The following is a 17,948-nucleotide window of genomic DNA, read 5'->3' as shown; positions in this document are numbered from 1 at the left end:
CCCGGCTTCTTTGAAGCAGTTTCTTCCTGGGCTGGATGTTAGAGGTCCATCGTAGCTCTGAATGATCCCTAAACAAGGACTACAGGAGCTTTCTAGGGAAAACACACTGACTAAATGCTCCTCATTCAATTCCTGTTTTCACCAGAGATAAGAGAAACATCTGCATGAAATTTTGTAGCTACACAGCTGGGCAAGACCTAGAACTAGAGAGACTGCAGTCAGGTGTCTTTAATGCTAGTTGTAGGGTAAACATAAAGTTTTGGGAATGGAAAATAGAATCTCCCCCCGCCGGTACTTGAAAAAGTGTTTCTGCTTGAAACTGGTCCCTGGTACAAAAAAGGTTGGGGACCACTGCTGTAGACCAAATAACTTTTTCTTGAGGGAAAACAGACAGACAAACAGCTCAAAGGGACATGTATATCTAGGCAACACTGTCTCAGTCTGTCTGATTTTATTACTTCTTTATTACTTGAAGTAGAAACACAGAAAGACAGGCCTTTTGTCACAAGGCCAGAGGAAAAAAACTTGAACAAAATGAAGAGAGAGTAATTCCCTTCACGTAGATTTGTTTCACGGTATAAAGTGTACTATTTATTAAAGCTGGCTTCTTGCCACATCCTCTGCCTGCAGTTCACTTACATCAATGTTTTTCAAACTTGGCAACTTTAAGATGTGTGGACTTCAGTTCCCAGAATTCCCCAGCCTGCATGGTTGACTTGAAAAGCACTGACTGATGTGAAACGAAGTATCTGAGCCCTGGTTGGCCTGGGCTTAATTTCCACTGGAGATGATTTGCAATTCTAGTGCTCTGTGTGATACAACCAGGCTCATTATACTTTAATTTTTGGCTTTATTTCCAGGAAATTGAAATGACTTCCTCTCCAGAAAAAAATGTTCCCGTCATTTTTAATCACAATATCAACTTGCATTATAATTTGGCAAAAGTAAGGAGCAAGTGGATTGCAAAGGGGAGGGGCTACAGAAGCACATGAATGTCAAAGAGAGTGATTGACTCAAAATCACACAGAGGGAGCATTTCTCAAAGAATCAGAACTGATCCTTACACCAGAATTTTTCCCCTGGTTCTATTCAAGTACCATCTTACAAATCTCCTCTGCACATACTTGGTAACTCTCATTCACAAACCATTTGTAAACTCCATAACTCTCTTTTCTTGAGTTATTCTATCCATAACTCTTTTTTCTTGATAATTTATTCTCTTTGACTTTGTATTTGTTGTCAACTAATACATCTTGACATAATAATGCCTCAAGCTTTCTGGTGACTGATAGAGGAAATATCATGGCACCAGCTCAGAAGGATATCGAAATGTTTGAAATGGAATAATCATACTTTCATGTACAAGCTTGATTTTACTCAAGGCTCCCCTCCCGATAGGTCTACGACAACTCACCATGGCCAACTCAGCACATTCAACTTGTTAAGGCCAATTCACCGCAGGGCAAGAGTTACACTAATATGAAGAAATATTAGATTATAATAATTAAAGAAAGATGCCAAAGGACGGGCAAAATGAAATGTGAATGACAAGAATTAAAATAGTTTAAAAATTATTTTCAATAATTAAATTGAATTGTTGAATTTTCCCCTCAGCAATTTGTCCTGTGACGAGTTGGCCATGGCGGGTTGGCTGCAGCGAGTTGTCCCATTCCATTCCCAACTGCCCTCCTTATTGCAGTGGTTGCTGGTTTTGCCCTTTCATGAACTTCTTCAGTAGACCTGAGCCAATGCTGTCCATGTTCTTGCAAGCCAGCTTTGGATCTTTCCAAATTCAGTTCCTGATCAACTTAAGTAGTTTGAACATAAACTAAAAAACAACCAATGCACAAATATATATATATATTCTGGCACAGCAATAGGCTGCCCCAAATTTAAATCTGAAACCACTGTAAAAGTCTGACCCACAGACGGACACAATACAGAAGCCTGATGATGGCAGATGAGATTCTGCTGAAACGTTGCTACAACTTTAAAAGAACTACAATGACGTGGGAAAATACCCGAACCAAGCCGAACACCATACATGTAAGTACCCGCGAAAACTTAAGAATATATATATATATATATATATATATATATATATATATATATATATATATATATATATATATATATATATTAGCTGATTGGGCAAAGTAAAATCAGGAATCCAATCTGATGAAAGCACGTTCACCTTTGGGTAAGCAGGAAATGATAACACTATTTTTTCTGTCTTATTGAGCAGTGAATATTCCAGGTATGTCCTGAATTTACCCTAATTAAGAAGTTCCTTTCCCTTCTGGCCTTCTTTTAACCTTTTCCCTTTTCATTCTTTCTATCTAAAACCTTGTGTTAATTCCCTATTACTATTACTTTTCAAATTCAATTCCTGAGCAATTTAACCAGTTTGAACACAAGCTAAAAAAACAACCAACACACTAAAAATAGATGTACAAGTATACTGTTTAGTTGATTGAACAAAGTCAAAATCAGCCAAGTCTCAGCCAAGGAATAATTTGCAGTTGAACATAAAATCATGTTTTATAAGTTAAGTGCTCCACTGTGCCTTGTTGCCAGTTCACTATCCCTCTGCAAATCTCAGATAATAGCCACTTCAGAATTAAACTCAACATGCACATCCCTTTGCCAACAAAGACTTCATTCATTCATTCATTCATTCATTCATTCATTCATTCATTCATTCATTCATTCATTCATTCATTCATGTTTTAAGGCTGCTTCAGTCATGAAAGCAAGCCTATGCTGCTTTTGGTCATATTTAGTTGTTAGTTATTGCTTGTAGTTATTAGTTATACCTTTTGAATATTTTAATTATTAGATTTATATATCTCCTTTCCTCTAGGATCTTAGTACAGCATATATAGCATTTCCTGATTTATTTATTTTTATATCCACAGGAACAACCTTCAGTAGTGCCATCATAATGCTCCTTATAGTGCAGACTTATCTAATAGCACAGGTGTGAAACTGGAATCACATGGAAAAATCTGAGGTGGCTCCTAGAAAGTCTCTCAAGTAGCCCTCAGCCTCTAAAGTTTGGGAAGTGACCGACATTATTCAAAGTATAATATGTGTGACAGTACGAGGATGGAATCACCTGCATCATCATTACTCTTATTATTTTTTGCATGCAATTTCTACCCTCCTTCCCTCAAAGACTACGGATGGTAATAGCATCTCACAGCTATAGGAGAGCTCATTCTGCCATGAATACAAAAACTATTGCAGTAATACATTAAAAAAAAAGTCAAGCTGCACACCTACTTCAATATGTGCTACCTCTCTGTGAATGTAGGTTGTCTCTAAAGAAGCTGCCTTTTGTGGGGAGAGAAGAGAACTGAAATGCAGAGAAGTCCTTGGGAATAAGCGTGAGAAAACCCAAACAAGAAGGACCTCTGGACTAAGTTTGCCCACACAAACATTCCATTGTACTGTAAATTATTTCCCCACGGTCCTCTGTTGGAATGGACTATTTTTTACCTTATGGCCACAACAGTACATCACTTTTATTAGGAGGGACAATAGTTAAATACACTGGATTCTGTCATTTCCTAGCCTTGAGGGCAAATAAGGTTTACTGTTATCTCAATAATGTCAGATGTTGACATTTGGCTTATATTGTAAAGGAAGGCTGGATGTATAAAGTATGTTGGCTTGAAAGAAGTTGCAAACACTTTTTTTTTATCAACAGTCCTTCTTTCCCCTATTTTAAGAACTGAAAGATCATCTTCCTGTTTCAGTGCAATTTTATTATTCCTGAACATTTTATTGTTCGTGTAATTTTAAATCGAACTTAAATAAATGAATACATGGCAAAAGGCAGACCAGAACTTGCCACACATATCAGTTGTGGTGTGGAATAATGGATACAGTTTTCATGATATATTTTGGCTCATTTTCACGAGGATTTGCAAAGTTCTAGAGCTCTTTTGAATAGTCAATGTGCATGGGTCAAAATTATTATGCCAATTTCAAATAATTGCCAACAAATTAATCAATGAGAGCATTTTCCAAGCTTGTGGATTGGTTTCCAAACATTTCATTACCAGGCTAGGTAACATCTTCAGCAGAATTTAGAGGATGTCAGTGTTCTTCTGTTTATAAGGGCTTCAGGTCCTGAAGGGTGTGTCAAGTGGGAGCCTTGGATGGGTCAGTCTTGAGTGAGTCTTGTGATGGATCTTGTGATAAGGAGATTACATCAAGTCAGGGTCATTGGGAGGTGAACTGGTGGTGGAGGTGGGGTTGCGTGGGTTGGTTGACCCTGATCTGATGTAATCTCCTCACATTAAATTTGGATTGTCGAAAAGACAGTAATTGTCTTATTGGTTAGAACTAGAAAGCTTTATTGGATAAAAAGAACTTATACTTCATTTTCACCATTACGTTGTTTTGTTTTCTCATCACTGTTTTTATTGACTTGTAGATTTAGCATAGCATAAAAGCAGTCACAAGAAGGGTTTGGATATGTGGCGAATTAAAATATCCCATATTTTTGGTTGGTAATAGGTATGAAGCAATACTGTATGTTAAATATAATTGGCTTCCATTTGATTACATATGCAGTATAAGAGAAGTAGATCAGTGGTGGGATTCAATTTTTTTTACTACCGGTTCTGTGGGCGTGGCTTGGTGGGCGTGGCAGGGGAAGGATACTGTAAAATCTCCAGTCAGAGGTGGTATTTACCGGTTCTCCGAACTATTCAAAATTTCTGCTACCGGTTCTCCAGAACCGGTCAGAACCTGCTGAATACCACTTCTGAAGTGGATAAAAAATAGATATGGATTCACTGGCAAATCTCTGAATAATCAGAAGCAATTCAGCGATGATTTATAGCACAAATGTCAAGAACAGACATACTTCCTAAAAATACCTTCTTAGCTAATGATAACTTAAAAATTACAAATACTTTGCCAAGTTAGTTATAAATAATGTAAATTGCCAAAATATATTAGGAGTAATCTACTGTAAAGAACTCCATACTCTAATCCATTAATTTGCTTTATCTACTTCAATTGAGCAAAGGTATTCCTCTTTAAGGTCTTAAGCCTTAAATTTTGAAGGGAAATGTAACTTTCAGTTGTGTCCTTAAGTCCAATGTATGTGAGTTGGGTCCAGAAGAAGACCATGATTATTAGATGGTTCAGTGTCTATTGTAGATTATTTATTAAAATGATTAAGGCCAACTACTGGTTGCATCCTGTTGAAATTCCTTATCCATGAGCTGAAGGAACCTTTTGTCCTCAACGGACCAGAACCCTGCAGATCATGCGACAAGGTCTATTTCTGCATCCCAGTTATCAACTTCTACCTGGCTCAAAGGCCCCAAGTTCTTGTGGCATACAGATGCCTTGGAGCCAGGGAACCCCGGTTTATATGGACTCCTAGATCCAGATAATGATGGCGACATTTGACCGCTGGTCAAGAAGGTAGAACCGGTTGTCCCTCCAGTTGTCTGCCTGGCAACGAGAGTAGAACGCGAGAAGGAAGGCCCCTGAAAACTGGCTCGCTTTGAACGCTTCTCCCGATGGAAATCTCTCGTACTGGGAATGACTGTGGTTGTCTGCACAGTCATCTGCCTCCTCAGTCATTGGAAAGGCTTCAAGTCATACTTCCCAGACCACTATACTCATGCTGAGAGATGAATATTGAGATGTATACAACAAGAGGCATATCTGGCGGAATACAGATGCCTGAGTGCAGGGAAGCCCATACCAAAATCTAGTCCACTTCTGACACTGACCCCGTACCTCAACAACCAGGAGGTACTTCATGTAGGAGGTTGCCTACACAAAGCAGAAATGGACTCATACACCAAGCACCCCATCATCCTTCCTGCTAACCAACATGTTACGAGGCTGTTAGTACAACACTACCACGAAGCAATCCATCATCAAGGCCGCCACTTCACGGAAGGTGCCCTCAGAGCGAATGGACTCTGGATCATAGGCACCAAAAGATGTATTACAACCGTTCTGCAGTCTTACTTCCATTGTCGCAAACAATGGGGTCACACTCTACACCAAATGATGGCTGACCTACCACCTGAGCTCCTGAGTTCCAAACCACCATTCACCAATGTAGGCCTTGATGTATTTAGCCCTTGGTCTGTGTCTGCCCGATAGACCAGGGGCGGTCAAGCTAACAGCAAACGATGGGCAGTACTCTTCACTTGTCTCAGCATTCGAGCAGTCCATATCAAGGTCATCGAATCTATGGATGCCTCTTGCTTCATCAACACCCTGTTTCAAGCCTATAGAGGCCCAGTCAAGGTATTCAGATCTGACTGTGGAATGAACTTTGTAGGCGCTTGTAAAGAACTACAGATAGATGACGGCATTCACCCTGACTCACCGATCAATGGCTACCTTAAAGCCAACAAGTGCAGATGGATATTTAATCCTCCCCACGCATCTCACATGGGAGGAGTGTGGGAACGCATGATTGGAATAGCACGTAGAATCCTAGATTCCATGTTGGTGAAAGCACCTAAACTGACACATGAGACTCTATCTATCCTTATGGCATAGGTCGCGGCCACCATCAATGGCCGACCTTTAGTTCCATTCTCTTCAGATCCTGAGAATCCGGCTATTCTCACTCCAGCTGCCTTGCTAATGCAGAAGACGGGTGATTGGCCCGCACCGTTAAGGAACTTTGATTCTAAGGACTTGTACAAACAACAATGGTGACAAGTTCAACAGCTTGCCAACATCTTTTGGAACCGTTGGAAGCAAAAGTACCTGTCTACCCTACAAGTCCACCGTAAATGGAAGACCAAAGAACTGAACCTCAAAGAGGGAGACCTTGTCTTGCTGAAAGACAAGGATGTGCATTGGAATGCGTGGCCTATGGGACTTGTACATCAAACCCTGCCCAGCTCTGATGGGCTTATCTGCACAGCCGAGATCCTAATAGTGAGGTCGCTAGATTCCTCCTGCGACCAGCAGACTTTCACCAAGAAGCTCTACACTAGACCGGTCACCGACCTTGTGTTGCTGCGGAGAAAAGCTGAACTTGAAGATTGAACCCTAATGCTTTGCTTTGTTTGATGCTTTATTGCTATTTACTGTTGCCTTTAGTTATATAGCTAACTGTTTATTTTAGTTATATAGTTATCTGCTATTCAGTTAGTATTACTCTTTACTGTTTATCTTAGTTAATTGCTCTTTACTTAGTTAGTGGAATTTACAATTCCAGGCGGGGAGTGTGCTGTCCAGACAGTTTAGAGTTAATGGGATTTGGGATAGTTAGTTAGGATTTGAGAGCTGTCCCCTTAAGGGAATGCATCATCGTAAATGTAGTTAAGGTATCCTGGGAAATGTAGTCCATGTCATGTGGCCACATCCGTAATCCTGATTGGTCACTAAATTGACCCTTGTTGGGTTGGGGGAGGCTCCTTCACTCTTGCCTGAACACAGCCTCATGGTGGCAGCTTTTCCCCCTGCCTCTGCGACTATGGGATAGAAAGATTAATATCATTTACACTACGATTACAACTATGCAAAGAATTGGACATTAGATGCATCTTGACATAACTGTGAGTCACCTTGAGGATACCTAATATAATCCAATAAAAGAAACTTTGTATGGAAGAATTTGTAGAATTATTCTATCTGTCTTTATATTCAGCAAGTGAATCATAAGACAGAATACCAACTTAATCCAAAGATCTGAACATAAATGTGAAAAGTAGGTATACCAGTTTGTTTCATCCACTCAAAACTGAAGAAATATCATTATTTAAAAATGATCTTGCTATTATTTATTATAAACATGGAAGAACCATAGTTTTCTATAAAACGGCATTTCTTTCTCATGCCATCCACTTTCACCAACTTAGTTGCTCTTATTAATCTAGACAGACCAGAGTGTGGAATTGACTTTGTCTCCTTAAGAATCCAATTCATTTCCTAACTTTACATTAACCAGAATGAATCCAATCTATCTGCATAAAAATATTTTATCAATTCATTCTTCTTTAACCATGGTGTCCGAAGTAGTGTGCAGATTGTAGTGGAGGGTGGAGGGGTATCTTTGATGTTATACCACACTTGCAGTCTATGGAACATTATCTATTGAGCCTGTAATGATATGATATGGGACGTATCCAGATCCCTAAATTACCATTCTTTTGAAAGCGTTGGCTAACATGTTGCTAATTTCTGCTAGATTTAAATTTTATGAAGGTCCCTCAGCTTGAAAGATAAACTTTAGATGTTCTACCTCCTGCGATACATCCAGAGAGCTCATCTGAATATTGGTTACATACTGTATCTATTTGACTTCCAGAAATCATACGATGAAACATTTGGACTGATTCATCACTAGCTATAGAATAGAAACTCCAACAAACTATCTCCTTGTGGAATATCCCTGATGTTTAGATCATTGTGGAATATCCTGTGATTTCTAGATCATAGTCTCTTCCCTAGAAAAAAAACATTAAAAATATATGAATATCATCCCATTGCTGTAGTCTTGCGCCCTCTTTTCATTGCTGTTAAATTATATGCCAAATGATCTGAGAAATTGCCTATTCAAATATTGATTTATTTCTTTGACAAATCAGTTCCCAACTCCAAAAGAAATGGCTACATTTTATTTCATCCTAATATTTACTTGATAATCTACTGCCATTTGTCAGAAATGGCGTAGGGTCTCCCGCTTGGGTGGGGGGTTTGACTAGATGATCTACAAGGTCACTTCCAACTCTGATTATCTGTTAAATCTGTTAAATGTAATCAGCCACCAAGTTCTAGGAACTAACCAGCTGAAATTGTGCAAATAACACTTTTGTTTCTGGTTACTTTTAAGTTTATTTACAAAACAATGACATTAATCCACTTACCAGTAACCAATTTAAATTTCATATGCAGATTCAGACCACAGTTCTAACTTTCAATTTAAATGATAGCTATATACCCAAAGCATGCTAGTTATTGCACACAGCCTATGCTGTATTGGCACGCAGCGTACGGCACACAGCATTTCCTGTGCTCCATTAAGTTAGCCTGCTCTCCTCCAGGGTGGTGAAAGAGGTTATTCTATGGTTATTCTGTGTAGATCAGAGTCAATTGCCAATCTAGAATGGGGAAGTTGTGAGCAAAATGGAAAGACTACTCAGCAAGATAAATCACAACCAGAACGAGACTATGAAAATGAATGGAAAGACAAAACAGTGGCAAGTCAATACCTCAGCATATTAATGACCTTTTAAACATCTAAAAATAGAACTAGGCCATGCACTGGCAAGCAACCAACTAACCACCAATCTTTCTTCTGTCCTTCTTTGATAGACATTACAGCTGAAACCATCATGTACAAAAAGAAGCTAGCTGTTCTTCGGTGTCTTTCTTTTCGGGATGCTGTTGTTCTAGTCAGTTCTCCTTCATTCTAAAAAAATGAATCAACAGATAACTAACTGATCCACGAAAGGCTTTTAAAACACCTGTGATCTATATGTCTATGTCTGTGTGTGAGTGTGTGTGTGTGTGTACCTTTTTTTTCTAGAACTTTGTAGGGAAGGATGAGCAGCAATATTATCTTTTGGAGAAAAATAAATTACATCCCTTTTTCTGTCCGTCATTACAGGTAGTCCTCGACTTATGATCACAATTGAGCTCAACTTTTATGTTGCTAAGTGAGACATTTGTTATGTGAGTTTTTCCCCCTTTTACAATTTTTTTCTTGCCACCGTTGTTAAGTGAATCACTGCAGTTCTTAAGTTAGCGTTGGAAGAAATATCCTTCTGGGTTTAGTTCCATGTGGGGAAGAAAGACATTGACTGGAAACATGGTGAATGCTTGGAAAGATGGTTTAATGGTGGACAGGACCACAAGGCTTGGAGCCCCAAAGTGAAAAGGACAATCACATCCTTCAAGATGTTGGGTGAAGGAAAAGAAGAAGGGGCAAGATGCTGAGAGACCCTTGGTTTTATACCCTCTGTTGGGATTCCCATGGGGCCATGCAGGGGCAACTCTGTAGGCTGTCCTGAGTCCCAGACTTGGTTGAGCCTTGCTGGATGATGATGTAATGGAAGGGCTTTGGGCAATTCCTATTATAGGTCTACCTGGAGTAGATCTTTGTTATGTAAAATAGATTGACCCAGTCCAGAGTAATGGTCCATTAGCAAAAGTGGGAGGGGGGCTGAGTTTCTGCCTTTTTCTTTAGGGGAAATATTCTGCCTTTTTAGTATATCCTAAAATATTTCATTTTCCTAGGAGGGGGGTGGGTTTTAACTTCCAACATTAGGAACTTGGTTGTTAAGTGAATCTGGCTTCCCCATTGACTTAGTTTATCAGAAGGTTGAAAAAGGGGACCACATGACCACAGCACACTGGGACCATCATAAATATGAGCCAGTTGCCAAGCACCTGAATTTTGACCACATGACCTCAGGGATGCTGCAATGGCCGTAAGTGTGAAAAATGGTCATAAGTCACTTTTTGCATGCCATTGTAACTTTGAATGGACATTAAATGAACCGTTGTAAATTGAAGACATGTATAGTCCAGGTTTGCTTGCATCAAAAGCTGAAATCACACAGAAAGGCAAAATCTACCTTAAAAAAAAGACAAGACTTTGGTTTAAATACTCCCCCTTCTCCACAGCCTTGCTGGAAAGCAGGATGAATTTATCCATTATTTTATATATGTATGAGGCAAGTGACAAAGCAAAAGTTCTGCGCAGGAAACAACTGCTTCCCTTGCCTCCGTTTTGGATGTTTATATAAACAATCCTGCAAGTGTTATATAAGGCAGTGGATTCTTCTCTTTATAGCATTCTACTACTGTCTGTATTCTGTGCCAGCCACAATAACACACTGTCACTTTCTTTTCTTTTGAAGCAGTTTATCTACTTGGAGCAGCATAAATAGAGAAGATAATAATTTATAGATTGTTTGAGATAATGCGTGTCAAGAAAATCCTAGAGGACCTATTAAATAATAGTGACTATGGGATGTTTACATGAACAACTTTCCCTAGTTTATAATCGGGGGAATGAGAATGTTTTAGATGGAATAAGTGTTCTTGATTCTTTCTTACAGAGAAGATACTATCCCAGGATCCAAGAATGACCTTCCAGTCTTTTGAGTCCTGTTATCCTGCCGCTGAAAAAGGAGGAACCTTGTGTTAATGAACTGTTTCTTCATTTAGAAGAGTCACATTTCTTCCCGCCCACCCTCAACCAAGTTAATTGCTTTTACTGCTTTATCAAATACAAATAATGTATTATAGAATGCAGATAGTAACTAAGTACAGTGGCATTTATACAATGGAAAAGTAGAAACTGTAACACTGTGATGATTAACATAAATTAAACATTTAAAGATGCTCAAAAGGTATCAAATGTGGAACAGACTTTCTAAAATATTAAAGAACATAAAGGGGCTTAAATTGTGCAAGTAATAACAAGTAATACCAAAATTGATAGATAATTTAGAAGAATTTGGGGAAGTCACGGGGCTAAAAATTAATAGGGAAAAAACAAAAATAATTACTAAAAATATGACAAATAAACAAAAGGAAACTTTAGCAGGGAGAATGGGCATCCAAATTGTAGAGAAAGTTAAATATTTGGGGATTACTATTTTGGTGAGATTTACAACACTCAAAAAAGATAATTATGACCCATTAATAAAACAAATATCTGAAGATCTGGAAAAATGAGATAAATTAAGACTATCCTTCATGGGAAGTATAGCAGCAATAAAGATGAATGTACTACCTAAATTATTATTCCTTTTTCAAAATGCCCCCATAAAATTGGGAAAAAAAGTTTTTTGATAATTTGAATAAAATAACGACAAATTTTATATGGCAAAAGAAAAAACCAAGAGTCAAATTGAAGTTGCTGCAAGATGCTACAGAAAGAGGAGGATTTGACCTACCCGACTGGGAATTGTATTATAGAGCTGCAATTCTAAGCTGGGTGAAAGATTGGATAAACCACAGAAATAAAAGAATATTAACATTAGAAGGTTACAATTTGCAGTCGGGATGGCATGCCTTCCTCTGGCAGGATAATCAAAAGGACTATAACTATGTTCAAAGACATAAAGTTAGACAGACTCTCTTAAATACATGGAATAAAATAAAAAGGCAAATGTATGTAGAAACACCTATTTGGCTATCAACTTTGGAAGCATTGATGCACCCACATTTTACTGAGACAAGGAAAAACCATCACTTATGAAGATATATTAAATGATCAAGGGAAACTACAATCTAGACAAGACCTGAAAAATCAAGCAATTGATGTGGAATAGTGGGCCTATTTGCAACTCCAATTGAAATACTTAAGGGACAAGAAAGAGTGGGGAATTAGTGGAACTAAGACAAAATTAGATGAAATACTATTAGGAACCGATGAGAAGATGATAAAAAAAATCTATCAAGTTTTATTGGAATTTAAATTGGAAGAAGAAAAAGTAAAGGAAACGATGGTGGTATGGATGAAAAATTTTGGTTATAGCATCAATTTAGATGATTGACAAATATTATGGAAAAGAAATAAAAAGATGACATTAGCCATACCGTTTAAGGAAAATTTGTATAAATTATTTTATAGATGGCACATACCTCTATCAAGATTGTCAATAATGTATTCAAAACTTTCCCCCACATGCTGGAAATGTAATAAAGAAAAAGGAACTTCTTACCATTTGTGGTGGAGTTGCAAACAGGCCCAAAAATATTGGCAAAAATTACAGAAGTGACTAGAAGAAATATGTGGGATGAAAATAGAATATAGACTGGAGTTCTTTCTGTTAGAGATTAATATGAGGAAATATGACAAGGAAAATATATATTTAATAATCCATATAATTACTGCAGCAAGATTGGCTTACGCACAGCAATGGAAAAGTAAAGATACTCCAAACGAATTTGAAATAATTAGGAAACTTATGATGTGCGCAGAAATGGATAAATTAACAAAGGAATTAAAAAATAAGGATGATTCGGATTATTATAAAATATGGAACAATTTTTATGGTTGGCTAGAGAAGAGGAAGATTCAAGAGAATAAGGAAAGATTATAAGTATATTTAATGTATATGGAATGAAAATATGTATTATTATTATTATTATTATTATTATTATTATTATTATTATTATTATTATTAGCAAAGTAATGACAAAGATGGATGTTAGGAAGACTGTACCATGTTCAATATTTTTAATGTATTTTTTGTTCATGTTTGTGTTTGTTTAATAAAGAAAAACCTTTAAAAAATGTGTGCAAGTAATGCTTAAAACATTGATAAAAATTGCAAAGTGCATTAATTTTTATAATATAAAAAAGTGTAGACCTTTGAGTTTAATACTAATGACATAATAATTCATACTAGAATCTCGAATGTTTTATTATTTATCAATACAGGAAAGAAAAAAGGAAGGGAGGGAGGGAAGGAACTGCTTGTAAAAAGTACATAGGTATTTAATTAATTTCCCCCTCTTAAAAACCATAATGTAAGTATTCTGGGTGGGATTAGTAGTAGAAAGAAATCTGTTAGATCTCATATAGAAAAAGTGAGAGGATGGGAGGGAGACAGTAGAAGAAATAAATTAAGCTAACCAAGTAGATCTCCATCAATAGGTTATGCAAACTTGCTGGAGTTTAAGAGCCAGTAAGTTTATGCATAGGTTTATGTTAGGTAACTCAGATTTCCACACTGTGTTTCCCTAGGTGAAAATATTTACATCCTTGTATATGTTTGCACAAGAGCTTGGGCCTTTACAAAACAACTGCAGTGGTATCAGCAGAGTCTTTGAAAATAGCCAGTGCCTGTTTGAGATCTGTAGAATTATTATCAATAAAGGTCCATGGAGAAGAATTGGACTATCCACCTCCTGGGCTTGGTTATTCCAACTGGGCCATCCTGAGTGTTTACATTTATATCATAATGTATTGATATGAGAACAAATAAACCTGACGGCCTTCAGCATCATGCACATTTTACATATTGTGTAAATTACCCCTTTGATTATTTGCATGCCTGAAATCCATTGGAATGGAATACAACTCCAGGCTCTTGGTTGTGAATCTTTTTATATTTTTGCCAGTTCTTGGAATGACAGTTGTTTAGACTTTCACTCTTGTGGCATACAAATGTGCAGTCAGCTATAACCAAAGTAAAAATAGGGGGGTTGGCACAATGTCTATGCAGGAGGCATTGTTTTGTTGCTTTAGAAAATGGTCTGCTTTTACCATAAAGATATAATCCTCTCACGCAAACAGCCCAGGGGGAAATTAAAGGAGACAGTGACAAGCTGCTATTGTCTACAGCTCACAAAGAAGGCCTATTGTAGAACTTGTACAGCTTTCCTGCGCTGACTTCTGTGTTAAGGATAATAGTTTTAAAAGCTTTCTTAAGTCATATTGTTATGTAGGTGAAATAAAGCCTTTAAAATTACCCCTAAGAGTTTACAATTAGGAAACAACCAAACCTTTTAACCGCTCTTGAAATCCAACCACTCTATCGATCAGATTAATCAGCTTCTGCCATTAAATGCTTCAAATGTAACAAAATTGTAAAATGAAATGCAGCAAAGCATTTAAACATGGATGAGATGATCCTTGTGGTTTCTTTTAACGCCATAATTTTGTGATTCTATAGTTCAGCAATTGTATCAGCTGATTACAAAGTTGGTCTTGTGAATTGCACTGTATTACATATTAGAAAGAACTAATAATAAAATAAAGTGTTAATAGATTCCATTATTCAAGATATTCATGTTTATCATATCCTAAATCTGATTCTATTTGATGTTTGTCCAAATGTCCAAGGGTTCTTTAAAGAGTGTGAGACCTACAGCTGCCTTATCCATTCAAGTAGGCCCAGGTATGTTGGATTACAATTTCTATCACTCCCAGCTAGCATAATCCAGGTAGATTTTAAGCTTAGATGAAAATAAGTCTATAGCTACAATAGTTACTTAGCACTTCCTAAGTATTGCTATAGTACTTCCTAATTAGCTCCAATTAGCTGTCAAGTTTCCATTTGATATCCATCGAATGTTTGCAGCAAGCATATTTCCAATTAACAAATGGTCTATATAAATGGGCTTCTTCGGGCCAGTGGTGGGTATATTGGGAATTTGGAGAACATGGTGTACATGTCCTCACAAAATGGCTGAAATGGGAAGCCTGCCTATATTTACAAGATGGCTGCTCCTTTGACTATGACTAATTTTAATCAACTTGCAAAACTAATAATAACGCTCCACGCCATCCCTTTTTGTCCCCTACAATGTTCTCTATTTTTGTCTTTTTTTGTAGAAAGGTGGGCATACTTCCAAAGGAAACACTAGATTGCAGCTAATCACCGCTCTTCTTTTCTAACAATGCTGTGAAGTTTCTGCCCAGAGGCAGTCTTGAAAGTAAAGTTGATGCAAGAGGCCGATAATTTGCTTCGTGCCTTCCAGCTCTCAATTTTTTTAATTAAAATATTTTTCATAATTTAATTTTTTTAAAAATTAATGCCTGATGCAATAGGAAGCATGTGGTCCCAATAGCTGGGGGTTTACTGGTGCTCATAAACCAGTTTAGTTTGAAACCGTCCTCTGTAAACATTGTTTCATAGCGTGATGTATGAATTAGTTTGGTTTTTGCCAAGACAACAATCTACTTTACAGAAAGATAAAATATTGATCCATTTCTTATTGTTCAAACTGATCAGGATGATTCCCTAGAATTCCAAAAAGTTTTTGCTCATCACCTGCCTCCTTCCTGTGGTGCTGCACCCTTGCCTTCCAGATCATATGGGGAAGAAAATCAATATATCCTGTGGGAATAGATTTGGTTCTTCCTGCATTCCTGGAGGTTTATGGGATGAATTATGACATCATTGCACAAATGATATCAGTTATGTACAGTACTTGTGTCTGATTTTGGAGTGCAAGTATATAATGGTGGTGGCATTTGCTCGATGATCTCATTGTACTACATATGCCATCAATTTGGAATCCATGAGGTTTACTGGAGATACCCCTTAATTAATATTCTCCTTCTTCTTGTTGTGCCTTATCTGTCATTGGACATTGGCGATCATATTGGTGATCCTATTTTTATCAACAACCGCACGAAAAAGTGCTGTTGAGTTTTGTCCAAACCAGATTTTGAAGCCATGTTCTTCTTCTTCTGCCTGGACCTTGTTTGCCTTCAATCTTTCCTTGGAGGATTAAGTGAAGTATGCCGTATTTTTCTGGTTGTCGTATCACATGTCCAAAATATTATAACTTTCACTTTTTTATGGTTTTGATGATTTCCCTTGGTTTTCCCAGGTGGCTTATCACCTCCTCATTTCTGATTTTGTCAACCCAACTTATGCGTAACAGCCTCCTGTAAATCCACATTTCAAATACTTCTAGTCTCTTTAAGTGGCTTTCTGTCAGAGACCAACTCTCCACTCCGCAGAGCAGGAAAGAAAAAAATGTAGCTTACCAGGAGAAAATGGGTTAGGAATTTCCAGAATTCCTTGAAGTGGATACTGAAGGTTAGTCTTTCCCAGGTTAGTATCTTACATCAATGTTGGTACTTCCAAGATTGCTGTAGATGCCAGGAGATGTAAGACCAATACGTCTTGGGTTGCTCTTTCAAATTTCAATTGTTGTAACATTTGGGAGATTTCACTTTTAACAACTTAAAAACATGGAGTGTTGGCCCCCCCCCCCCGCAAAAAAATAGCTTGTTTTCCTACACAAATTTAAAAATCTCATGACTAAAATATTAGCAGTTTGAATGGCTTATATCAAGCAAAATCAGAGTATCCTCCAATTTGATCTTAATTTTGAACAAACAAACATTTAACCCTGGATTCAAAAACAGCTGAAGAAATGAATCAGGTGGCAGAGGATTCATGGTTCTTTCAGCATCCTTTACCATTGTCCATGCTGGCTAGGGTAGTGGAAAGTATCATTCATTTCCTCTCCCACCCCGGCCCCCCACCCCCCCACCTCCCCCCCTTCATCTCACCCCCACCCCTGGTGCTGCAATAAGAGTTCACTGCTTTGCCATCTAAAGAAACAAAACAAGTGTGTGTTTAAAGAGACAAACACTTAAAGCAGAAAAGGATATACAGTAAATGGTGGGGCATACCAGTTAACATGAGACTCCTGAGTGCTCACGAACACATCTGAAAATGAATCTCTGATTTTGACTTTAGCCCAGGTAAACCCAAATGTGCTGATTTTTGCTGTTTGTAGATCTGTCTGGGCAGTGACTCAGAAAAAAATTAATCTTCTGGCTATCAAAAGCTTGCTGATTCATGACACCAGGGGTAGCATTTGGTTCATTAGGACTTATTGCTCAGCTCTTATGCTATTTGCTTCTACCCACTAGAAGAACATATAATATATACCCAGGAGCAGCCATGCAAATACCTAAAAGCTACCTAAGGCTACGTATCTTTTTCATCTCTGGCATGTGGAGACAAAGCATCCTGAAATATTTAGGTGTTGGCTCCTTGTAGTCATGATGAAGAAACGTCTTCAGGCAAAAAGGAAGGACTCTTGCATCTAACATTCCAGAAAGTGAAGGCATATGTTTTTACCAAAATCCATGGATTCAGTGGGTTAGATCCCGATTCATTCATACTTAAAGCAAACCCACTGAAATTACTGAAATTTAAATTAGCCATAACTACGTTGTCTTGATATCTATACCAGCTTTGTCCAAATTTGGTGCCTTCTCCAATCAGGTCTTTCCTCCTTCTGCAGCTTCCAGGGTTTCCAGTCGGGATAGGAATTCTGAGAGTTGTAACGCCAACACATCTAAAAGGCATTTTATTTAATTATTTTAGGCCTTATACTGGCTGGTGCAACCCAACCCTTGGACAATGTACAATTCTCCAATATGTAATTGGGATTAAAATAACCAAAAAGATTGAATTTCAAATCAGCATATGCACAACAGTGGTGGGATT

The sequence above is a fragment of the Notechis scutatus genome, chromosome 1, assembly GCF_049901735.1.
Source record: "Notechis scutatus isolate UNSWTSFEM ecotype Mainland chromosome 1, rNotScu1.2, whole genome shotgun sequence".
NCBI lineage: Eukaryota > Metazoa > Chordata > Lepidosauria > Squamata > Elapidae > Notechis > Notechis scutatus.
Note: the sequence above shows the minus strand (reverse complement) of the source record.